General features: G+C 41.5%; 1 protein-coding gene across 1 annotated transcript in view; it reads right to left on the bottom strand.

The window, feature by feature from the left end:
• Positions 1-26,907, bottom strand: part of CHSY3 (chondroitin sulfate synthase 3) — a 101,502-nt gene that overhangs the window by 5,838 nt on the left and 68,757 nt on the right. The window lies entirely within an intron of this gene.

Raw genomic sequence — 26,907 nt, 5'->3', positions numbered from 1 at the left:
GCTAATCGGTTCTTCTAATCTTAAAATGTGAAAACACTATTTCAAGTACATTTTTGTAAGCGTCCAAGTCTCATCTTTTTATTGACCACTTATTGCTACTACAGTTGGGTGATCGTCTGTACATTTCTGCTCCTACTTGTTATCAATTAATCAAAGTTTTAAAGGAAGTACAAAGTATAAAAAAATACAAAATCAAAGCCTCAGAAGAACAAATGTGTCAAGTTAGGAGCCAACAATCAGAGTGAGTCTAAGACGTATTACATTCAGACATATTGCCACTTGTTTAGTAATGAATTTATTAGAACCCTTCTACTCAACAGGGTCTCGTCTCCAAGGATCAAGCAAGAAACTGCCTCTTAAGGGGATAAATTGTGTCCTCTGACCCCTTTATAGAATCCACAATAGAAAAACACATGAGAGACTGTTTCAAGCTCTGAATGAATGCAAGAACACCATCTGTCCTTGGAAGGAACTTTCGCAAATCTGTCGTCCATGATCTTGGAGGATAAAATTTTAAAATGTGCCAACCAAACTACTCTTCTGCACTTGGCTATTGTTAAAAAATATAGATATGGCTTACATTTGTTTGAAGTAGATTGAGTATGGCACAGTGAGGGTGGTGTACGTGGCCCAGGGGTCAGCAAACCTTTTCAGCAGGGGGGCAGTCCAGTCCCTCAGATCTTGTGGAGGGCTGGACTATATTTTATTTTTTTGGGGGGGGATGAACGAATTCCTATGCCCCACCAATAACCCAGAGATGCATTTTAAATAAAAGCACACATTCTACTCATGTAAAAACACCAGGCAGGCCCCACAAATAACCCAGAGATGCATTTTAAATAAAAGGGCACATTCTACTCATGTAAAAACACGCTGATTCCCAGACCATCCGCAGGTCGGATTTAGAAGGCGATTGGGCCAGATCCAGCCCCTGGACCTTAGTTTGCTTACCCATGATTGTGGCCCCTTAAGCTGATGCATCAACCTTTGCACATTTGTTATCTTTTATTCTGCGTAACAATAGATTTGGCTTGCACTAGGTCCAAGGACAGCAGAAAACCAACATTTATTAACATTTGTTTGTTTGTTTTCCACCCTTCACCCTAAGCTCCCAGGGTGGGTTACAGCATTAAAGCACAATATTAAAAACAGTTTAAAACAAGTTAAAATCAGAAAAGCAAGGCGGGTTCTAAAAATGTGCACCTCAAGGGTCAAAAGCCAAAGTTAATAATAATATAATACTAATTTATTATTTATACCCCACCCATCTGGCTGAGTTTCCCCAGCCACTCTGGGAGGCTTTCCATCAAGTGTTAAGAGGTGCATCTTCAACATTCACCAGAAGCTGTAAAATGAAGGCGCCAGACACACCTATATAGAGAGTCCCACAGCTTAGAGGGCACCACATAGAATGCCCTTCTCCCAGGCCATCCCCGCCAAGCCTCTGAGGATGGAGGAACTATCATGAAGGCCCCCTCTGCCTTCTTAGCACCCAAGTGTGTGTAGCAAAGAAGGCAGTCTTTCAGATACTTGGAGCCTGAGTCATTTAGGGCTTTAAAGATTAATGTGAACACATTGAATTGGACTTGGGGGGGAAGTGGCAACCCGTGCTGCTGAAATCTTTCCCCACAACTCTGTTCTCCACGTGGATACAAAAGACTTGAGCAACAATGCCAGAGGCAGAGGAGCAGATTCAGAAACCATAATGAATGGATGATATTTATGGTAAACTACTGAATGAACTCAGTCCACTTACCAGATTAAGAGCAGCGCTAGCAACAAATTTAGGTATAACTATTATAGCTCAAAGAAGAACAAAAGAAAATTGAAGTCCCAGGAACCAGACGGAGGCTCCATATAAAACCTGGTTCACAACTTTTGCCGTGCATACCCTAGGGCCGCTAGAGCAATTGCACCTCCTTTTGCGCAGAAAAAAAATTAAGCAATGCTCTAGTGCACCACTATGGCCTTTCCTAGCTTGCCTGGAACAATGCATTTGGTAGAGTCATGAAATCAGATCCCAAGGTACTTGTAAGAATCAACTTGTTCTGAATTATGGCCAGTCGTGGCCCAATAATATTTGGCCTCCATTTCAGAAAACACCATAATCTTTCCTTATACTTAATAGTTAGACATTCTTTCCTACAGTAGTCTGCAAAGCCAGTAAGTAATCATCAAGAGAACAGCCACTACAGAGGTTGTGGCTGCTTGTTTATTACAACAATAAATATTTATTAGCTGCTGATTCAGTAGGACCATACCATCCAGCATTATCTATTCAACTACTAAAATGATGTTGTCACTTTCTGGGAAAAGTTCACAATACTTTTTCAAGTATGGCAATTCACACTGTTGCACTTTCTGTTTTTAGTGAGTAAAAAGACTCACATAGTATAGCAGCCTCGCAGGGAGAAGCTAACCAGATATGCCAGAAGAAACAGTGCAATCCAGAAGGAAGTTAAGGAAGGCGAAACTAAACATGGTATTAATTGTGTTAATGAAATTCATGTGCATGCTTTTTGTTATGTAAATAGCAGCTCTGCAGACCCTTGGCACTGTAGAAGGTTTGAGTTAGCTTGCTGCCTCTCTCCCTTCCATGGTCCTGAAAAAAAATCACCTCTCTGAAGCTATTGTTTGCATTTCAAAGGAAGCTCCCATTGGTGCCAAAGGAGGCTTCTCTTCTAGTGCAAACAATAGCTTTCCTGAGGTGATTAATGTTAAATCCCTTGCAGAGAGAGGCAGAGTTAAACTGCATCTCTTAAGACCCACCCTGTCCCAAGACTGCTCAGGCTTTTCCAACTCTGCTACATATACTACAAAAAGCATGGACATTCATCATTATCATCATCAATACTCGCTTTTGGATCCTTCCTACTATTTATACAATTGTGCAGTTCTTGATGAATTAATATGAATAAGTTGAACCCCACCCAAAAATGTTGAGCATGTATATGCAAAGTTGTGTGTGCATATCAGGAAGGAGAGTGGCTCAGTGGGTAGAGCACGAGACTCTTCACCTCAGAGTAAGTGGGCTTGAGTTCCACGTTGGGCAAAATATACCTGCATTGCTGCGAGTTGGACTAGATGATCCTCATGGTCTCTTCCAACTATGATTCTATAGCATCTTTAATGCTCTCCCTTCTTAGGTGAGAATGTACAGTTCTAGGAAATTTATTTGCTTGTGGAGGGATACCAGAGAGGCCTTGAAAGCAGAGGTCCACATCTTCAAAGTATCACCTCCTCGGTGTTTTCTCTCTCCTTCTCCACACATGCAAGTACAAGCATGTGCAGATTATTTTGGATATGGTTTTACCCCTTTGGTGTGTGTTTTGAAAAATGTAAAAGTTCTGAGTTCTTCTGAACTTGCCAACAGCACCACCACCACCCCATTTGTGCGATGTCCTTTTGTCTACATAAGTATCAGCACTTGAGACTGAACATCAGAAATAAAGGGAATGACAGCTGTTTTTTCTCTGTTTTGATTACACTTCCCGGCTTTCAGACTACAGTTAAAGCAACTCAGTATTTCTATGGATTACATTCCCATCTTCTCAAATGGGAAATCCTTTTAGCTCTGGGAGAAAACATTATTACAAAACAGGGCCTTGTAAGAAAAAAAAACCACAACGTTTTGAAAGCATTATTAAAAAGAGGACATTTCAAAAACATTTATGCAAACATGCAGAGGCCTGGTACAATGGATTTTATAAGTCTTCGTCCTCCTTTTAAACCATTAGAAACTTTGTTGAAGTACAGAATACACAATTATGCTGGGCCCTTAGGCAATACTGCACCACTACAAATCCAATTCTGGCCTATTGATTCAAGTCGAAAAATGGAAGACAATCAAAGGCAAATGTAGAAGGCTCCTACAGAGTGCAAAGATTTTCTGCTTTTGACTTGTAGTGACCCTTTTACTTCAGTTTAAGTCACATATTTCATTCTAGTAATACATAACAATTTATATGATTATCTGTAATTAGCAATGATTCATAGTATTTATCCTGAAAGTATATGACTTCTGAGTCCAGTAGAGGATTCCATTGTAAATGGAGCAGGATATTTCAATTTTAAGGTCACAATGCACAATCCATTCTTTGTCCCCCATAGAAGTCCAATTATCTACAACAGGTCAGAGATGGTGTAGTCCATAATCTAATAAACATTTTCTGCAGAATTCATTACCAGTATATAAAAACAAAATAAAAACTGAGAATCAAACTAAAAGCCAGTTCCCTTGTATAAAATATGTTAATCATTAAGTCAAATAACCTAGTTTCCCCCCAGTGTTTGATGCTGAAGTTTAGCAAATCCAAACCACTGTTTAAGTATTAGATTTAAAAAGCAGTCTGTGGTTTGCAGCTGGAACAGCAATGGCAGAAACTGCACAGACAACTCAGAAGACACACACTCTTTGTAGGCTGCTGCGGTTTATGGTTTCTAGCTATATAATATTCCTGAATGCATATTGCTAACTTGTACAATTACGTATTAGCAATATGCCTGAATGCTAAAGTGAAGCTCCACTTCAGTTTGGTAATTGGACCTCCTCCAAAGCAAGGAGGCTTTATAAGCTGTCTTGATTTATGCATTTTTCAGTGGGGGCTGGTGCCCATTGGGTCTGGTCAGGCAGAAGACAGAAAGGCCAACACTAGATTGCACCAAACCCAATGACTCATTCTAGTCATTGTCCCCATCCTCCTCCCTGTTGAGTTCTACAAGGGCACCACTGAGACCAAGGAGGTGTACGTTGACTTTCTGGACTAAATAGAAGAAGGAGCTCTTCTTTGCAGACAGAGATAGCCTGGCCACAGTCACCCAGCATAGGAGCCAACTCCTAAGGGCTGTGGGGGCTTCAGCCCCCACAATAAAATATTTGAGGAGGCTGGCTCCCCACAAAGTTGGTGGCCATTGCCATTCAAATGGTGTGTGTGCACTGCATCATGTGATCAATTATGTGGTATGGGGCTTACCTGGGCACCCACAATATCTTATTCGACTCAGCACTCCTGTTACCCAGACTCTGGTAACTTCTAAGGTGGACTACTGCAAAGTGTTGTACACTGGACTGCCTTTCAAGACTGTTCAAAAACTGCATCTGGTACAACACAGACACTAATTCAAATTGGTTGTTGTGAATACCTCTTGTCAGTGCTTAACAGTTCCAATAGCTCCTGATCCATTTCTAAGTAAAATTCAATGAGCTCTATTGTGGGGATGTTCAGGAAGCTGAAGCAAGTGCAAAATTTTCAACTTGCTCACCAGAGCAGCTGATCGCCACCATGTTACACCACTGCTGAAAGAACTGTACTGGCTACCAATTACCCAGCTGTATGCTTAATGGTATGCTTTCTCGAAGCTACAAACATGAGTCTGACCAAACTGCGGGAGGCAGTGGAAGACAGGAGTGCCTGGCGTGCTCTGGTCCATGGGGTCACGAAGAGTCGGACACAACTAAACGACTAAACAACAACAACAAATGCTTAATGGATAAATGCAAGGGTTTGAGGCTTAGCTTTAAGGCCCTACATAGTTTATGTAGGATCTGGGTGCTTGAAGGGTTTTCTGTGTCTATGACTGACAGTATCTTTAGATGACCCCCTCAATCTGAGGAGGATGGGAGGCAGCTGAACAGATGACATTCACCAATGACCCCCCCCCCGAAGGCTTGCCTGGCAACCCATTTTGCTAGCTTTTCAATTCCAGGCAGACCTTCTGCTTTCCCAGGCTTTTTATACATCTACTGAGTTTTACGACAAATAATATTTTGAATATTATTTTAGTGTTGTTTTTGCTTTTATATTGTAAACTTCTCTAGATAATGTTAACTGAATGGCAATATATAGACTCCATTCTGGTGGCTCCATCTCAGCCACAAAAGGCCAAAGGGTCTCAGATTACACAGAGACATCCATTGTTGACTAATTTGGGCAGCTGTGTACTGCATGCACTTGCCTGTTGAAGGGCTGTGTGTGCGCACTTGCACACACACACACACACACACACACACACACATGCCAGTGCATCAGGCTGTTAACCAGAAGGTTGGTGGTTCAAGCACGCCCACCCAGGGACAGCTGTGGGCAGAATTCATGCATTGCAGAGAGTTGAACTAGATCAGAGGTTCCCAACATATTTGGCCTACCCTACCGCCCCCTTTTCAGAAAAAAAATATATTACCCAGCGCCCCCCTGGAAATTTACCTTCTTTAAATTACCACTAAGACTTTAACTCTATGTTACAACAGTAGGTGTCATTATACAACAGATGAAACATGTGCAAATACTTCTTCAAAACTGATTAAGTGGACTAGATTAAAAACCCATAGGGAGAGGGGACTGGAGTGATTTCAATACAGTGGTACCTCGGGTTAAGTACTTAATTCGTTCTGGAGGTCCATTCTTAACCTGAAACCTGAAGCACCACTTTAGCTAATGGGGCCCCCTGCTGCCGCTGCGCCGCCAGAGAACAATTTCTGTTCTTATCCTGAAGCAAAGTTCTTAACCTGAAGCACTATTTCTGGGTTAGTGGAGTCTGTTACCTGAAGCGTATGTAACCTGAAGCGTATGTAACCCGAGGTACCACTGTAATAACAGCAGGGGACTAAAAGGGAAACTAAAGGTAAAGGTACCCCTGCCCGTACGGGCCAGTCTTGACAGACTCTAGGGTTGTGCGCCCATCTCACTCAAGAGGCCGGGGCCAGCGCTGTCCGGAGACACTTCCGGGTCACGTGGCCAGCGTGACATCGCTGCTCTGGCGAGCCAGAGCCGCACATGGAAACGCCGTTTACCTTCCCGCTAGTAAGTGGTCCCTATTTATCTACTTGCACCCGGGGGTGCTTTCAAACTGCTAGGTTGGCAGGCGATGGGATCGAGCAACGGGAGCGCACCCCGCCGCGGGGATTCGAACTGCCGACCTTTCGATCGGCAAGCCCTAGGCGCTGAGGCTTTTACCCACAGCGCCACCCGCGTTCCAAAAGGGAAACTAGAACCATGCTAAAAGTTGTTAGAACACTGTCAATGATATCAAACTTTCTTTGGGAAGCTCACCCAGGACTACAAACCAAAACTGTTTAACATATAGCATGGCTTCTATAACAAGATTTATCTTAGCTCAGAATTAATTTTCTTGCATACAGACACATGTTCACACACAGAGGAGCAGCCAGTTCACAAACGAGGAACCGAACATCTTGCCTTCTCTTTCTTCCATTGTTAGCACATAAAAAAAATCAAATTAAGATTTTAGCCCTTATGGTGTAATCAAGGAGATTAAGTACAGCTTCCTCCCAGCTGATTTTATTAACATTAAAGTTTTATGATAAATTATGAACATCCCTAGAGCTAAACATCCAATTAAAATAGCATAAGCATGGCAGGATGTCTATTACAATGTTTTTCTTAGAAGAAATTTTAATTATATTGCCATTATACTTTTCCAGTGCCATAGTTATGTTTTGTTAGGGGATGAGATGAAAATACAGCATTAATTAGCATAAATGTATTCTTAAAACCTTATAGAGAATCAGTCTTAACAAAAAAAAAAAAAGTAAAATCCAAGCTGGAATTACATGCCTCACAGAGACTGAAAATACCACATTTACAATTCCTCTTCCACCTTAATAGAGAATTAACAGGATGTTATGGATTGTCGCACTGTAAGGGTTATGAATTAGTTGCTACCGCTAATGAACAAAAGAAAACCCACAGACAATACTACATGATATATTGAGAACAGCTCATACGCACCCCACACCTCTTCAGTTTTACAGCTCAGCATATGCCAAAATTATAGGAGTGTTGCTATAACCTACCCTTGACACAAAGCTGATCTTAATGCAAGGCTGATCCTACTATGGATGCCACTATCCTGAAAGTGATCTCTCCAACGTCAACTATCATCAGCATATGAGTGGCAACCAATTCCAAATCTTCTGATGACTTCATCCACTGGCTTCAAATAAATATGCTGAAAACTTAGCGGGGTAGAATGGATCCCCGAGGGCATCCCCTAACATAAATGCCGTGAGAGAAAAGTAAAGCCCATTAATACTACTTTGTAGAATTGGCTTTCCTGGTAGGAATGGAACTAATGAAAAATGGTGATTCCAATCTCCATCCCAGAGAGCCTATCCAGAAGGGTACCATGACCGATGGTATTAAATACCACCAAGAATTCCAACAGAATCAATTCAGCTGCATTCACCCAGCTTCTCTGGGTAGAGGTCATTGATTACGGCAACCAACGTAGATTCAGTTCCCAATATGAGTAAGATTTCAAACTGCAACAAATATAGGTATTAGTTTCATCTGGAGTTAGTCAGCAACCACACAATTCAACACCTTGTACAAGAAACATCTATAGCCTTTTAATCTCTCTCTGTGTTACTGTTTCTGTTTATAACTATGGTATGTATTTTGGTTTTGGTTTTTTGCTTAGATCATAAGATGTTTGTGGGAGGTTCTATTGCAGAACTGAAAGATGGGGTGTAAATGTTCTAACAAACTGATATTTCATTTTTCCTCTTGGGGTTACATTTTCATTTATGTCCATGTCATTCCAGTTTGAATGGAATAGTCTTAATACATTTTGTGACTCATGAGATGATGTTAGAAGCAATGTAATCCCTAGGCTGATGGTCTAATACAGTAACAAATGTGATCACAACTCCTTGATATGTCATAAAACCAGCAATCTTGTGCTTGAGACATTTCCAGTTATAAAGAACTATTGCTCTACTGTATGGTACAAATATCTAACTACATTTAGCTGCACTAGAGATGCTCAATAGAATCCCAGTGATATTAAGTCAGCGCTATCACTGAAATCTTATTAGAGGAATACAAGTTGTTTATTAGTCCCAGTTCCACATCTGTCATCTTCTACCTCATATTTCAGTGAATGATACTTGTAAATTTGTTGTGGGAAGCAGATAGGATATATCAAACAAATTTTCCAGTTTCTTCTTTGTGTGCATTACATAGATGTTGCTTAATCAACAAGGTCACTGTATTACTGCATAGAACATCTGGTTAATTCTGGGAATCAAGTTTTATTTCCTCCGACAAATCCACAACCCACATCTGTCAATTTCAAACCATATGGTTAATTAAAACCACCCCAACTGTGACCTTCTAAAAATCCATAGTGTGCATAATAATGAAATCAGTTGGAAAACAATATTTCCAATCCTATCATTTATTTCCTAGATTCTTTTATTCAATATTGACTGGCTCTGAACACTACAAGAAACAAGTGATGATGATGATAATGATGATGATGATAATAATTAATATCCTGACCATTTGGCTGGGTTTCCCCAGCCACAGTCAAGTGGTGTATAAATTTTATTAAATAAATAAATAAACAAACTTCTTTCAAAAGTTTGCACCATTAGTATTCTTTGAAAATTCCTTCCTTAGACAGTTCACTGTTTCTACCAGGACTCAGTAACATCAGAAACTGAAAATTGTAATTTCCAGAAAAATTGCCAGTAGATTATGAGATAAATACTTTCTGATTCCAAATAGAGAAATAGACATACTTACTACATTATAAATTACCTATCTATCTATCCATCTATCTAATCTATCTATCTATCTATCAGCTGTGGGATGAATTAAAAAACATGCCCAAATCCTCTGTATTATCCCATCTTTTATAGCAAACTCAAGACTTATGCACCATTTCATTAAAAAGCAAATTAGTATTCTTTGAAAATTCCTTCCTTAGAAAGTTGACTTTTCTACCAGGACTCAGGAACATTAGAAACTGAACATTAGAACATTAGAAACATTAGAAACTGAAAATTGTAATTTCCAGAAAAACTGCCAGGAGATTATGGGATAAATATTTTCTGATTCCAAATAAGTGTGTGTGTGTGTGTGTGTGTGTGTGTGTGTGTGTGTGTGTGTATAGTAAGTATTTCTATTCTATCTATCAGTCTATGAACTCTGGGATGAGTTAAGAAACACGCAGAAATCCTCGGTATTATTCCCATCTTTTATAGCAAACTCAAGACTTGTGCCACCAGGACTGAAGCCAGAACGGGGTCATGAGAAACAAGAGGAAAGTATCAGCATGCTTGAGAAAACTCTGAGGTTTACAGAAGCACAAAGAATATTTAAAAAACAGTGGAGCAATGCAAAACAAAAACCAGTCCAACAAGGGCTTAAGCCCTGGGACTGGAAAAGACGGGTGCAATGGGAAGAGTCATGGGGGGTGGTCTTTGAATGTCCTGCAAGGAAGGAATGGCAAACTGGAACCCTGAACAGGAGCAGTTCTTTTTAGGAGGAAGGATACATTCCTTTTGCTGCAAGAGCTACTTGTAGAAAATAATTTTCTCTAGAAATAAAAGGCACAATATTCTGGATGGTTTGATGCCAACAGTATGCACCCTTTCAAGTTTACTCATAAATAAGTTTCACTTTGTTAAGTGGATCTTCAGTGTTTGTAGGACTGCTGCTTGAGTGCAGAATTCTCTTCAAAATAAAGCCGTTTCTTCAAAGCAGAAGGAAGGGTGCTGAATAATCTACAAAATAGGCTGAACACAATATAACATTCCCACTCCAAGGTAAATAATTAATTGCAACCCCTTTCTTTAATATAAGCTACACAAGCATAAAATTGAAAGATTGTCACGAAACTGCTTATAGAAGAGAAGTGGAGGAGTAGGACCAGTGCCAACTGCATAAATTGTGCCTGGCCCTGGCAGCAAAACATTACTTTCATCTAACCAGTTATGGTCCAAGCTTACTGTGATACTGCACCAATATTATTTTTTTCCAAAATAAATATTTTTCGATCCAATAAAACTGATTTATGTAAGATCAGGCTTTATCTAGGTTAACAAACAGATGGAATTGTCTTTCTGTCTTTTCTTTCTAATCTACCTGTGATTCATTCTGTGGTTTGGGACAGGTTCTTTTCATTTCCAAAGTTTTAAGACAGCTTTTGCCACACCAATATATGTATTTCCATAAAAGTACAATAGTGTAGCGGTCGCTACATTGTTGTTGGGGTTTTTTGGGTCAGGACAAAAATGTATGCATTTTGGCCAGTAAGGCAGACATTTATGAGGGGAGAGAGACTTTCTGATGGTCATCAGGCAATGGCTTTTCCACTCGCCTTGCCCCAGCTCCAACCATGGGAGCCTTTCCCAGAGCATGAATTTGAAGGCAGCAGAATCAGCTGGGAAGAGAAGAGTTCAGGGATCTTTTTTTTTAAAAAAAGTAATTTTATAAGTTGTGCGTCCTTGTTTCTCAATTTGATAGTTTTAAATGGTTTTGTACTTTTTGTGGTATTTTATGCATTGTGATTTGCTGTTATTTTTAGATTACAGATTAGTAATTCTTTATTGTAACTGATAAGTGTAAACTGCTTAATTCTTATTTGCTGATGTTTAATTTTACTGTTTACTATTAGATTCTAATGGCAGGTAGGTAGCCGTATTGGTCTGCCATAGTCGAAACAAAATATATTTTTTTAAAAAAAAATTCCTTCCAGTAGCACCTTAGAGACCAACTAAGTTTGTTATTGGTATGAACTTTCGTGTGCATGCACACTTCTTCAGATACTAATGGATTCTTGAATATTGCTTTATTTGATATAAGTTGTTTGAAACTTTTCAATGAGTCTTGTGACACCTTAAAAACTAACAACCTTTTCGTGGGATACATATTTATAGGCTAAAATCTACTTCAATGTTTCTTCTTAATCAGACTTCAAGAAGAAACCAGAATTCTGGCATGGGAAATTCATTTAGGACCCTCAGGATAGAGTTGTATTTGACAAATTATATAACAGCATGGTTTTATCACAAGCAGAAATTGCTTTGTTAGTAATATAATAGTGAAAACCTGCGACTTGACAAGAAAATGCAGAACTAAATTTGTATGACTTGTCAAGAAATCTGTTCCATTGGGGTAAAACAGGCTGGGGCATTATAATGCAGACTAATTGGGGATTATATGCAGCTCCTATAATTTAGTATATATTTTTATAATTGCTTTACACTGCAAAATTGCCTCCAGGCCGTTCTCTATTTCAATCGTGCTCAACAGGACATGGATAGAAAAAACAACTATGTTTTAATGGTCATCTCCCCATGGAAGATGATTGTGGTTAAGTGTTTATGTACAAATATTCTGATGTACATTGGTTACAGCAGTTAGCATGCTAATTGGGATTATAGACCAAGTACAGAATTATCATTTAACTGAGTGAAAAGGAGCTCCTGGATTAATAATGGAAATGTTACATAAGGAAGCTTTTGCTGCTGGGAAAGTGTCTTCTTCAACATATACAGATACACTTGCAACAGCAAATATCTAAATATCTATAATAAATAAAAAGGCACAGTAGGATGTTCAAAAACTGCTTTTAAAATATTGGTCTCTAGATTTTCTCCATAATTTATGTAGTCTATATTCATCACCCATATTCTATCCATGCATCTTAAACCCTGAATTACCCCCTTGGCCCCTATTTAAAATTAAGAAACAAAATCACACACATTTTATTATTACTCATGGCTAGGAATTCCAATAACTTCATTTTCTCTGGAAGTGATGCCCTGAAAGTGATGCTGTGTCTTGGAAGGTCTATGCATGAAGAACTGACTGCCCATAAATATAGCATAACGAGAAAGAGAAAATGAAAATGAAATAGCTTTCACTATTCCTAGTAAAGCAGACACCATCTCCTAGGTAAAAGAAAGCAGGATATGATCAAGGAAATTTTGTTATCAACTCAATTAAGTACAATCTTGGCATGTGAACAGGCTTCCATTCATGTCTCATACACACTAAAGGTGGTTATTCAGATGGAACCTCCATTCACATGGACTCATACAGTACCAGGTGCTCCTTGAGATATCATGGAATAGGTTGGTCTATACACAGAGAGGCTTTTTCCTAAGGTATGCTGGACCTGGGCTGTTAGGTTACATAGTACTGTAGTCACAGAACAACTGCTTCAAAATTTGCTGAATATGGCCTTGTCAATTCAAGAGGTGAACTATGCCACTGTGTAAATAGCTCTGCATTTTTTCGTAAGCATTTATTTGCTGCAGAAAGTGGCACCTATGAAGGCACTTTTTCGGACACCAATCCAGAATATATTGCTCTGAGAAAAGACACACACGCACACTCACACACATACCCTATAGTGCGGCTCTTACACAGCTGACAGTTGGAGAAAGTTCTTCCATGCATGTCAGCTGACATGCAGAGAAGCGATTTCTGCTACTGTGCTACCCCGCACACCAGCTAGTTAGGTGCCTGAAGAGGAGGACACCCTCTTTGGGCTCTGGGAAGGGTCTCCTTGCAAGCCAGAAGGACTCTCCAGGGTGCTCCGCATTTCTGGGATCCACTTCTGGAGTCCTGGCACCATGTGTGTGTGTGGTTGTGTACAAACAGAGCAGGCATAAACGCGGAGCTGCTTGTAGTTCATATAATTGCAAGTCTAATTCAAGAGCTGCATTCTTAAGAATCTACACCTATGACTCTGAAGCTCAACGGCATCAAAATACAATAGCCATTCCAATGACATACAGACACATACATTCAGCTGGAGGAAAACACAGTCCCTTAGCTTGGGTGCTAGAATAAGAAAATTAGTCGCCTTGCTGGGTCAGCATCACACAATCACTGGTGTGCTGGGGGGGGATCTAACATGTGGTGAAGAACGCAGGGCTATGCTGACGTTTTCAAAGGTTCAGGGGCCCTTGCTCAGACAGTGCAGTGAAAGCAGTCATTTTCTCTTGTATTTGCTTCAAGCTTTGGTCAACTCAGGATTCGTCCATTAAACTTGAAATAAAATAAAAAACAAGTAAACCTTTCTTTCACAATGGAAAAATATGTGCAACTTAAAAAAATTATTAAAACAAATTAAATAAACACATTTCCCAGTGATTCCTGGAATTATATTCCCTGTATCACAAGTCACCTCAGAAGATGTATCAAAATTGTACTTTACACTGGTTAATTTCTGGATATGACACACACTTTCCTTTTTGCTGTAAAGTTAATTATGACAGAGTGAAAGAGAGACTTGGCTATAAACTGGAGCAGTCTCAGAAGAAAGCTCTAAAGTCTTCACACCGAACAAAGATCCTTATATCTGAATGAAACCCAGTAGGGCAAGCAGCCAAAAGAGCAAACATTATACTCTGCTTTTACAGTAAATTACATAATTTCACAGTTGCATATTCATCTGAATATATTACATCATAGTGCTGAATAGGTGCTTACAAATCCTAGCCTGTGATGGTATCAATAAGTCTTTACCTGGTTGAATGTCGCAGTTCATAATTTAATGTACAAATAGCAGTATGAAAGATTCATTTTCCCAAAACACATTAGGCAAGCACAACAGAAAGGTTTAAAAAGGATTGGGATGCTAACTTAATATCTAGCTGGTGTGTTAATAAAAATGTTTGCTCTATGCTGCTATTGAAGGTGGAAGCCACAAGGTAAATGAAGTGTATTTAAAATTAAATTCAAAAGCTGGTCTATTTGATAGAAAAACAGAAGCAGATATTAAACTTACAGGCAACAACGTTTTACAACTTTTTGGGTTTTTATACACTACTGGTGTGAGGGTTTGTTCATGTCTTATAGTACATGGTTTTATGAAACCCGTGGTCTCTTTCTCTGTGAGAAACAATTCATTAAAGAGGTATTTGCCACCCTGGGCCCCTTGGAAGGAGGTGCAGGGTACAAATGAAATAAATAGTAATAATAACAACAACAAAATAATCATAGAAGAATAAAAAGATGAAGACGAAGAAAAAGCACCTGTCCATCATGTATTGTCCAGTGTGGACTGCAAAAACCCTGTAAGATTGCTGTGATTGTTTCATTTTGTTATAATGTTATGTATTTTGTGTTTTTCTACTGTAAACCACCCTGTGCTCCTCAGACGGAGGGCAGTATATAAATTTAATAATGATAAGGATAATTATAAGCAAAAAGCCAGTCCTACAGATGTACGGTGGGTCACACCTCAAGTAAAGCCTTCTAAAACAGAAATGTCTTTAGTTAGGGCCTAGCCATCATTATTTGGAGCACCTATAATTTTGCCTGCTAATGGCCACTTACCGTCCTCCTGTTGAGCAGCAGTTGAGGCCAGACGTGGCACCTCCACTCTCACCTGCACACACCATGCCATTTTGCTGTTTTTCCCATCACCCTCAACCACCGCAGAGGCTCACAGGTTCCCGCCAAACCCATCCATTCAAATGGGCCAATTTGTGGCAGCCCAGGGGGGCGGGGCATGGTGAGTGGACCTGAGGGAGGGAGGGAGGCTTCCCTCGGGTCCATTCACCATCTGTTTAGCTCAGCCAACTACTCAGCCAGGATCCAATTGGGGTGCAGTAAAGTGGTGACTCACCCACCCCTTGTTGTCTGTGGCAGTGATAACAGGGTACCCAGTTAGAGGGGTCAGGAGGGAAGTCTCTGTCCAAAGAACCAGTTGCATAGGGCTAGCGGGCCATAGAGTTTCCTTCGGCGTTTGAGGGCAATCCGTGTAAACCTGCATTTTGCGATGGATTAACCCCCCGAATGTCATGCCTCAGTCCCCTCACGGGGGGCTGAGAGGGATACACGCCCAATGCCTATGCCAAGGCTTCCTACACCTGAAATCAATGACGTTGTGGCCATTCTAAATCCCAGACAGTTGTCGTGTCCATTGATTTCCCACTCAATAGTTAGGTGTGCCGGGTGGGAGTTTTGCAGTTTGGCACGCAATTGATTCCAGAGATCAACACTGGTAACCTGGTTTTTAGTACAAACCAAGAGAACTTCTAGGACATCTGGTACTCCCAACAGTGCCACATCTGAGGAGCGCCATTGGCAGGCAGGAATACATGAGGTGAGGCGGTTCCTTAGGTAACCTGGTTCCAAGTTGTTCAGGGCTCCAAATGCTAATAGCAAAACCTTCAAGAGCACCCAGTAGCATAATGAGAGGCACAGTACCTCCCACAGGAGAGATGTTATAGGGTGCCTGACAAGATGACCCAGTCAACAACCTGGATATTATACTGTGTTCTGTCTCAGCTACAGCTTCCATGTTAAGCTCAAGGGAAGCCTACATTTGAACCCGATTACTACCGTATTTACTTGAATCTAATGCTCACCTTTTTTGGCCAAATTACATTGAAAAATTAAGGTGCACGTTACATTTACATTCACCAGCAAATGCTTTTTTTGGTTTCAAAGTTCTGAAAACTGAGGTGCACATTAGATTTGATGGCACATTAGACTCGAGTAAATACGGTATCTTTCACATCAGGTAATTTCCTTAATTCCTTAATTCAAATTATGATAGGGTTGCTATATTCCCAAAAGTGAAACTCTGGACAAAGTTGTTTTGAATTTTAGATGGTATCACACACACACACACACACACACACACACAAACACACACAAACACCCCTTGCCATACACCTGTGTTTTCCTGAAAATTTCACTGATTTGCTGAAAATCTGCCTGGACACCGATTTCCTGCCCAATTCCCAGACGTGTCCAGGAGAACCCAGACATATGGCAGCCCTAAATTATGATTAAGTCATGACTTAACATTTAGGACTTCAAGAACCCACCAACTGATAGTTGAAAGATATTTAATTGCGATTGTTGCTAAATACTGAAATATCAGAAAGTATGAAGCCATGTAACAATACCATCAACCCTCTTGCAAGCTTTTGCTGCCAGGTTTCTACATATAAGGAGGAGGTAATTTCAATTAAGCATTGCTATACTGGTGCTATTTACTCATCATAGCGCAAGATTACCTTTTCTCTGCTCCTGAGGGTTCAGGGTTGCATTGTAATTACAGTGTCATTTGTTATATTTTTTCAGGTATATGAAAGGGAGACATGATATTTCACTGGCAAGTAGCAACAGGAACACTTTTATTGAATAGTTGGTCACCACCATAGGGCTTGAGAGCCTACTTGTGTGTGGATTTGAGAAATGCAAGTTAACATTCCTGCTCAGTTGTGAAGCTCACTGGCTAATCCTAAGAAAGTTATTGTTTTGAATGCACTATTCTTATGGCACCATCACTGGGTGAGGCCCACAGATGGCCATCATTGCCCATAAACATCTGTGTACCAGATCTCTTGCTCAGCCTTCCCAAACTAGAACTAGAACTCATTGCATCAGCTCCAGCCAGCATGGCCAATGGTCAGGGCTCATGTGGCTTATATTCAAGCAACATATTGAAGACACCATGATGGGGACAGCTGTTTACCTACCTGGGAAGAAAACTCAGCACAAATGATATTCCATCATATCCTCTATCCACCAATCCAATTGCAATTCTAGCATCCATGGGACTATGCTAAGACAGCAATAATTGTGCCACACGGTTGTTCAGTAAAGAAAACCAAGTCAATATTCAGTCTCCTTGACTTTCCCCTCTGTTTGGTGTGATTACTGTTATTCTGACAGGTCTCTATGTGCACAGCCTCAGCTGCTGCAAGTGCACACAATTGGATTGGGGCCATCATAAAATATCACACCACACACCGACTGATAATTATGTATGACTGAAAAGCTATCCTCTAAACAGGCGTCTTACACAATTGCCTTGATGTCATAAATAATGGTGGGAGGAGGAAGAAATGATGAAATAAAGCTGGAAGTGTATACCCTTCCTTTTGAAAATGAAGGAAAACATCAAAACTGTTGTAAAAGCTCTAATTGCAGGAGTAGAGGCAAACAAGATCTGGAACAATCAGTGCTCTTCACTTCATTTTGTGACTCGAAACACCAATCAAAGGCTTTTACAGTTGAAAGCTTTTATAGACAGACTGAGGTGCACATCAGTTTTAATAAGCATACTTTTATACACTTCATTTTTTTTCATGTTACAAAGCCATAAAGTGTGAGCATAATTATCAATAGCTATTCCTAGCAAAGCACACTATCCAGCAAATGTGTTTTTTAAGAGAGAGAGAGAAGAAAAGAAAAAGAAAAGCAGGAACTATTATTTATGATCATAAAGCTCAATGTTAAAAAGAAAAAAGATGAATGAATTACAGAAGGAAATGGTTCAAAATTACTCCTAGTCCATCCCCCTAAAACAGAAGTGGGAGACCTTTTTCAGCCCAAACACTGCACTTTGGGAGGCTACGTGCCAATGGGGGGGGGAGCAGAGACGAAAGTGGGTGGCGTAATTGCATACCTTTCCACATTTCTCCAATGAAAATAGGGACAGCTGATTCCGTACCCGCCAACATTTCTCTGATGAAAATAGGGAAAGTGGAACATTTCAGGATCAAATCAGAAAATGTGGGTGAGTGGGTGCATCTGTCAATCCAGGATTGCCCCTTTGAAAATAGGGACATTTGCAAAGTTATGCGACTGCTACCTTTGTACAACAGGCTATGTTCATTTTTTCAGTCACTTGCCTTTTTGTTCATTAATAGAAGGGGCCCCTTCACATGGCTGAGGGCTGCTGACTGTATGAATCTGTACCATTTCTATCGGGACCAGGAGTATGTGATGAAGGCCTCGAAGAGAACAAGCAGTAAACAGCAGGGTCTGCTGTAGCTGTGTAATAAATTGTTGCAGTACTGGAATAACTCTGAGCCGTCCCTGTGTCTCAGAGCATTTTGTCTGAATCCTCAGAGCATCATCTTGAGAGTAGGCAGTGCACATTAAGCTGCACTACATAGATAACCGGAACCTCAGTCAATCAATTGCTGTGCTAAAACAAGCCCTATTCAGTTCAGCAGCTGGCAAACTAGAGATAATTAGGTCATTCTAATGGCAGCTAGACTTTCTAAAATATTTTTTGCCTGTCTTTCTGGGCCAATGAGAGCCTCATGCAGCTGTATGAATGAGTTTTGTCAGTTCAGCCAAATTCCTATTTCTGAAACATTTGGCGAACTTGACAGCTCAGTGGTATTTTGGGATATGTTTATTCATACGTCTAAACACCAGTCTATAAACAGCTTAAAAGCTGAATGAGTTAAAACCAGAGTACATATGCCCTAACCAAAGTCCAAATTTAATTACATTGATTTCAGAAACTGCGAACTTGTCATAAAAGCTTAGTTACCCCCATCTATATAGAAGACACTTAAGCATTCACAGAGCAGAACGGTACTACTTTAGAATGCAATCTTGTCTTCAATGTGGAATTTACATACATTTTAAGTTTTCAGGTTATTAGTCTTATACTACAATGCAAAGAGAAATCTAAGCAATGACAAGATGGGAACCTGCCTTTTGAGACCTAGACTTCAGTGGGACTTAGAAAATTAGACTTGATTTTTTTAAATGAAAAATGAGAAGAAATGGTCTGAAGTTTACCAACATTTATGCAAGCCCCAGCAAACTGTCCAACAATGGTAACTCCAGAATATCTGGTGCTTCTGTATTCACCCATTTCTTTTCCCACTGTAAATATCCAAAGGTGCCAAGGTGTGTCCACACAAACAGTAGTCACAGAAAGTGATTCCAAGAAAGGCTAATAACTATGTTGTAGTGAAAAATTCAGAAATAATGTGATGGTACAGGAATTGTATTGCAGCATGAGTTCATTATCAGAGAGGGATAGCAGAGACCTAGCTACAGGGAACTGCAGCACTATTTCAGCTGCCTTCCTTACAATCTTCTCATGCCCTTTGGCTCAGCTTACAAGACGGATGACAGTGGTATTTGGACAGGGCTGATTCCAAAACGTTGTAACCACTTGCTAATTTCACATACAGGCATATTCAACTCTGCTCCAAAACCCTGGGATAAAGGGGTTATAATTTCACCTCCACACCTGATATGATCCAGTTAATTGTCAGGGCCCCTTCCAGCTAATATGATTTGCATTTAAGGGGTTTAAGGGGCGGGGAGGAACAATGCACATAAAATGCAACTGAACAAGAACATAACTCTGTTCTTTGGAAGCATGCAATAAAACATTAGCAGAGACACGGAAGAGCATCTAACCCAACCCCAACTCCCTGCTCAATGCAGGATCTACAGTGCAGTATGAAACTATGGCAGCTCTGACAGGTGACTAGCCAGCCTCCACTTAAATAACTCCACTGAAAGAGCAGAAGTCTGTTTCATTATCAAATAGCTCTTTCTCCTAATTTTGAGCCAAAAATTGCTTCCCTTGCAAGTATTTCCAACCATCGATTCTAGTCCTGTCCTCTGTTGCAACAGGTAAAAAGTAACCATCTGCACAAGAGCATTTCAGACTTTTGAGGTCTGTTGTGTCTCCTCTTGTTCCTCTTTATGTAGGAACTTGAGTTTGAGAAGGCCCTCAGCATGCGGCCTCCTCATGGTGGTAGATAGCTGCTCTTGGCAGGAGCAGAAATAGAGGACATGGCCAGTGGTGTCTGCAATAGTAGCAGATCTCTGATGAGAGCTACACACGGGGGGGGGGGACCACTATAAATAAGTCAGAAATTAAATCATTAGAACAAAACAAAACAAAAATGCTATGGAAAATTGCTCAGATTTTTTTTCTTTCCTCTCTCTCTGGCACCATTTGGTGTTGCATGTTTATAACACATTCAAAACACTGTTTCTTGACTAGTGTAGCTGAGTCTGTAGTCACTCTGCACTCATCAGGACAGTGGGGAAAATGGACACAGAGGAACAGCATAAGCAATGGTGGACTGTCAGGATGCTTCCTTCTGAGCTGGGTCAAGATTCTGCAGTCTCCTCAGAAACAGAAAGCAGCCTAGCTTTTCCCTTGGGAAGGAATAATTATCATTATTGGATCCTGGTTCTTGATTATCATCCCTGAGGGTATGGCTTTCTTTATGTCCAGGTTGTTACTCTACTTCTATGGGTCAATACAATTTTTAAGAATAATGTTATGGCAACGATCTCCTAATATACTTTAATAAATAATGAATCTTTATTTTAGGATTAAAAAATAATGCCATTTTGAAGTCTTCTCGCCGACTATTCTTGAACTTACTTTGCAAAGCTTTTTATAAGCACTTTTAAGGAGCTATTTATAAACCTACGTTAACAGCAATGAGACTCTTAGAATTCAAGCCACACACAGAGCAAGCTCGAAATGGAGTGATTACCTGGGGCGATTTAAAAGTTAACACTGGTAATCTACTGCTGTTTTCAAATCACTTTGCCATCATTTGCTTTTAGAAAAGCAAACTCTAAACGAACTCTTGAAGAAGTAAAATACTAGATTTCACGTATCCAACCTGCCTTCATGCATCCTGTCACTATGAGAAACAGGCATAACCTTGCCTTGACACTGTCTAAGGACAGCATGTATGTGCCAAATTTGCCCACATAGGGGTGAAAGAGCGAAAATGCAATCAGTCATTCATTTGTATTCATTGCCTATCTTTATTCAAATACAAATAAGCCCCTACAGTAGTTAATGGATCAAAAAGCACCATTTTATATCAAAATATATCAAGGTTTCTTTGTGCAAAGATTAACATCTCAGGTTTACCTCAAATAAAGGTAATAAGCTCTTGGTTGCTAATCAAATCTTAGTTACCGTATTTTTCGCCCTATAGGACGCACTTTTTCCCTTCCAAAAATGAAGGGGAAATGTGTGTGCGTCCTATGGGGCGAATGCAGGCTTTCGCTGAAGCCTGGAGAGCGAGAGGCGTCGGTGTGCACTGACCCTTCTCGCTCTCCAGGCTTCAGGAAGCTATCCGCAAGCCTTGCGCGCCCGGCGGGAGTTCCTGCGGGCTCACAAGGCTTGCGGGCAGCAGCCTGCAGCCCGAAGCACGGGGCACCCTCCGGAAGACGCCCCGTGCTTCGTGCAGGTGTCCACAAGCCTTGCGCGCCCAGGGGAACTCCCCCCGGGTGGGCAAGGCTTGCGGATAGCAGCCTGTTCTGGGGGCTGGGGTGGGAAATAATTTTTTTTATTCATTTCCCCCCCAAAAATGAGGTGCGTCCTATTGGCCAGTGCGCCCTATAGGGCGAAAAATACGGTACCTAATTGGTTATCAAAACTGTACTACGTTTGATGCACAAGAAAAGCAACCTAGGATGGCTGTTTGTCTAATAGGAGGACTATGGTGAATGAAAGGAATGCTTAACTCATTTTCACCAACTGCATTTCTACTCGAAAGTCCAAGCCCCCAGATAATTTTCATCCCTGCGGGGAAAGATATGGGTACCCACACATAGGACTGAAAGGTGAAGCAGACATGCTCCAATAGTTCTTTTAAAGCCCACCAGATACTACTATAGCATCACATCTGCCTTCATGTACCTCTCCATGCAGTTAGCTGGTTAAACCAAGATCAGTATGGTTAACTTGCATGATTTTATGGGGCAAGTAGCAGCGAAAACAAACCATGTTCAGTGGAATATACCACCATCCCTTGCCCCATGACATATCAAATTAGTCACCTCCAAAGCAGTGTTTGAAACTTGCATTGTTCCAGGCACATTTTGTGAAAGGGAATTTCATTAGCGCGAGCAGTTTCTGAGCTCTGGGTGCAGTACTGCGCCTAAGATTTCAGATTAAAAATGCAAAGTGGAAAGAAAGGAGGACCTTTTTCTGCCTCCCCACTTCCAGCTACTCTCTGAAGGCTGGAGAATGACCCTCTTAAGAATATTAGGGGGTGGGCAGGCAAGGACTAGACCATGTGAAAAATGAACACAATATTTCAGCTGCAGTTCATTAATTTTCAGCTTTGTATTCTTGTTATAAAAAGTGTGCCTAGATGTTCCGTTGTTGCACCCATAGCCTAGGTTTAAGGGGCCATTTATCTCCTAACAGTCGTGTCTCAGTTTCTAACACTGCTCCAAAGCTGATTTTCAGTTTAAGAAAAATTAATGAGAAAACATCACGCATATCCATGTGTAACTTTGAATTTGATCCTCGGGTTTAGAAGTTTGGGGGGGGTTATGTTTGACAGTTGTTATTGTTTTGGCAAAGTGTTCTAAATAAAATCTAATCTAACGCAGTGTGTACTATCATGTAGGAATTTGTCTGTATACATATCTTTCAAGCTGAAATACTGAACACTATATATTCTTGCGCAAGTTGTCTGCTGTGGAACGATGGCCAAGCATCCTCTTTCAAAAACAGGTTGCTGTGAGAAGACAAAAGTCCAACCATTCTCAAGCCCCAAGACCTGTTTCATTAACTCAACTGCCAGAGAGATGGATTTGCAGCTTGTGGAAAGAAATAAAACATTTGGTATCTGCCACCAAAGACAAAATGAACCAATTTTATGGTTGGTGGTTTTTATTTGTCTAGTATTTTTTTTTTAAAAAAGAAGGTAATAGATCTACTGCTCCCATTATTTTACCAACAGGCTCTCAGGCTCTCTCTCTCTCTCTCTCTCTCTCTCTCACACACACACACACACACACACACACAAGCTGGACAGACACACCAGAGTAAATAATGTCACTACAGCAACATGGTAAAGAGCTGACAAACCTTGAAAGGCAGCCTAGTAGCTGCAGCGCTCATTGCTCGGGGAAAAACTTAACTTTCATATTAGAACCAGTCCAAGAAATATCTGGTTTGCCATCATACTGTGATGTCAGTCTGAGTCGCTAGAGGGCACAAGACTGAATCATAGAATCATAGAATCATAGAGTTGGAAGAGACCACAAGGGCCATCGAGTCCAACCCCCTGCCAAGCAGGAAACACCATCAGAGCACTCCTGACATATGGTTGTCAAGCCTCTGCTTAAAGACCTCCAAAGAAGGAGACTCCACCACACTCCTTGGCAGCAAATTTCACTGTCAAACAGCTTTTACTGTCAGGAAGTTCTTCCTAATGTTTAGGTGGAATCTTCTTTCTTGTAGTTTGGATCCATTGCTCTGTGTCCGCTTTTCTGGAGCAGCAGAAAACAACCTTTCTCCCTCCTCTATGTGACATCCTTTTATATATTTGAACATGGCTATCATATCACCCCTTAACCTCCTCTTCTCCAGGCTAAACATGTTAGGATATTTCCGTTCCACCTTAAAAGGGAGCAGGATGTTTGTATAACAGCCTGCGTAAGTTCCTGTCTCACAGGATGTTTATGTTGTAAGTTCGTTTCGTTTTTCTGCTGTTTTGCCTGAGCAGTCGGAGCAGACGGTCATGCCTTCTTTGTTCTGACCAACGCCTAATAAACTGTAAATATGCATGTCCTGCTCTCATGCTTGTGCAACTTTTTGCTGTGTGAATTCTGCTGTTATAGTGTGCACTAAGCCTGAGGCTTAGTGTCGCTGAATTGCTGATATTGCCTGACTACGGGAGGTTGATGGATCGTCCGGCACCGAGCTTGGGGGCTCAGATGGACTTTATCTCCCTGGCAGTATCCCAACAACAGGTTATGGGCCCAGATTCACGGCACTTGCAGGAGTAAGACAGCGACAGACTGCTGAAAGGTATGTGCTGGGAAAGTGAAAGCAGAGGCTTTTCTGAATGCCGGCAAGAGCCTTTGATGTCCGGCAAAACTAATTGGCCTGGGAGCCGAGCCAGAGGCATCGTGATTTATGAGCTGCCGAGATAAGAAGTCTTAGAAGGCAATAAAGGCTCACGGCTCACGTAAAAAGCTGGAATGGAGTTTTTCCAAGCTTCAGAGGCCACTGAGTGCCCAAAGTTAAATCGGCACAATTATCAGATATGGGCAAAATGGTGTGAGAGTTTGCTGCGTCAGTTTGGAGTCTGGCATACTGTATCTCAAGCCACTCCAGTTCCTCGGACAGAGAAATGGCAGGCCCAGGATTCGAAGGCCGTGGATATTATTGTCTTATCCGTCTCTCTGGAGGAAATAAAGACGCTTGCTGGAAATCTCACGGCACGTGACATGTGGGATGCTTTGAAAAAGGCCCACCAGCCAATAATCCCAGCCCAGTGTTTGAATGCATCGGAGGTCCTGGCTGTTTCCCAGAATGCTAGTGAATGCAGGGATGCTGAGGGCACCGGTTGCAAGCTGCAGGGGGAGCAGACTATAACGTCATCCCAGGCAGCATTCCAGCCTCCAGGGGGAGCCAAGGAGTCGGCAGCTGAGAGCTCTGTTTCTCGTGAGAACCAAGGTCAGAGCCTTTGCAGAGGCCGGAAGACCAGATGTAAACAGAGCAAGATGCTTGCAGGTGGCCAGGAGCAGGGGGGTAAGTTGCAAAAGCCCACGCCAGTGGAAAACAAGGCTATGTTTGCTGGCACAGCTCCACCAAAGGCTAAAGGCACGTCTAATGGCCAGGAGCAGGGGGGCAAGTTGCAAAAGCCCTCGCCAGTGGAAAACACGGCTATGTTTGCTGGCACAGCTTCACCAAAGGCTAAAGGCAAGCTGCAAAAGCCCACGCTGGTGGAAAACAAGGTTTTGTTTGCCAGCAAATCTGCTTCGAAGGGGAAGGCCAGGTTTATTATTGACTCTGCGGCCACGCACCATCTCACCAAAGACCGCCATCTGTTTATCTCCTTCACACCTCAAGATGGAGAGGTCCAGCTGGCTGATGGAAGGACTTTGCAAGCTGAAGGAGTTGGAACTGTGAAACTTGCAAGTCTGAATACGACCATTAGCAATGTACTTTTTGTTCCAGGAGCTGCGGACAATTTGATTAGTGTCCCACAGCTGACTGGGCGTGGTTTTGAGGTTTCCTTCAAGAGGACTGTCTGTGTCATCAGAAAAGGCAAAGAGGACATGTGGCATGCAAAGTTGATGGATGGTTTGTTCAGTCTAACTTATGATGACAATGCTGTTATATCTAATGCTGATACTTGTTGTGTTGCACAAACTAACAAGGTTCTTCATGCAGGGTGCATTCATGATGCACATCGAAGATTTTGTCACCTCTCTTGGCAAGCGCTAGCCAAGATGCCTGGGTTGGTTGAAGGTTTGGACATCAAACCTTGCAAATTTCACATGAAATGTGTATCTTGTGCAGAGAACAAGGTGAAGGTTGCTCCAAAAGGCAAGGAGTCTAGCAGGCAGGCTTCCAAACCCTACCAGCTAGTTCACGCAGACCTGGTAGGTCCTCTAGCGCCCTCTTTGGGAAGAGCAAGGTACTTCATGGTTCTAATTGATTCTTTTTCCAGGTACATTCATGTGTTTATGCTCGAGCAGAAATCGCAAGCATTTCCTAAGTTCAAGGCATTCTGTGCTTGGTTGGAGAATGCTCATGGTAAACGTATTGGTTGTCTGTTTACTGATCGAGGCGGGGAATTCACTTCTCAGCAGTTTGAAGCTTTCCTGACTGAGAAGGGAATCCAGCATGACTTGTCAACGCCTAGATCGCCATGGATGAATGGGCTTGCGGAGAGAGCAAATCAAACGTTGCTGCAAGGCATAAAAACCTTGTTGCATGATGCCAATCTCCCTGAGAAGTTTTGGGGGGAGGCTTTGGCAAATTTTGTTTATACTTTTAACAGGAGACTGTTATCACCTATTGGCTGCACTCCCTATGAGAAAATGTTTGGTAAGCAACCTAATGTCAAACACATGAGAATCTTTGGTTCTGACATGTGGGTACACACCCCACAAAGCAACAAGCTTGGGAAGCGTGGGGCACATGGTTTGTTCATGGGGTACGAAAAAGGTGCATACAGGGTATGGATGACTAACTCTAAATCCATAAAGTTCACAAGGAGTGTTGAGTACAATCCTAAGTGGGGGGAAAATGTGGGAATTTTCCAGAGTTACCCAGAGGAGGATGAAGGTGATGTGAAGAAAGCAGATCATGCTGAGAAAGCTGAGGAAACTGAGGATGAGGATGATGATGATGATGATCAGAGTTCGGATTCCAGTTCAGTGGGCGGCGCTGCTGCTGCTGTCAGTGACAGTGATGACACAGCAGACTACAAGAGCGCAAAGGCCTCAGTCAGACCATCTGATGAGTCTGACAATGAACTGGAAGAACCACTGTTCACCATTGGTCGTTTTTCTCCTAAGAAGGAGGAGATGAGTCCAGAAGACTTGCGTCTGGTTCGCAGGTCTGAAAGGGCGA

The sequence above is a fragment of the Podarcis raffonei genome, chromosome 11 (genome assembly GCF_027172205.1).
Source record: "Podarcis raffonei isolate rPodRaf1 chromosome 11, rPodRaf1.pri, whole genome shotgun sequence".
Lineage (NCBI taxonomy): Eukaryota > Metazoa > Chordata > Lepidosauria > Squamata > Lacertidae > Podarcis > Podarcis raffonei.
Note: the sequence above shows the minus strand (reverse complement) of the source record. Positions and strands in the feature narration are given on the sequence as shown.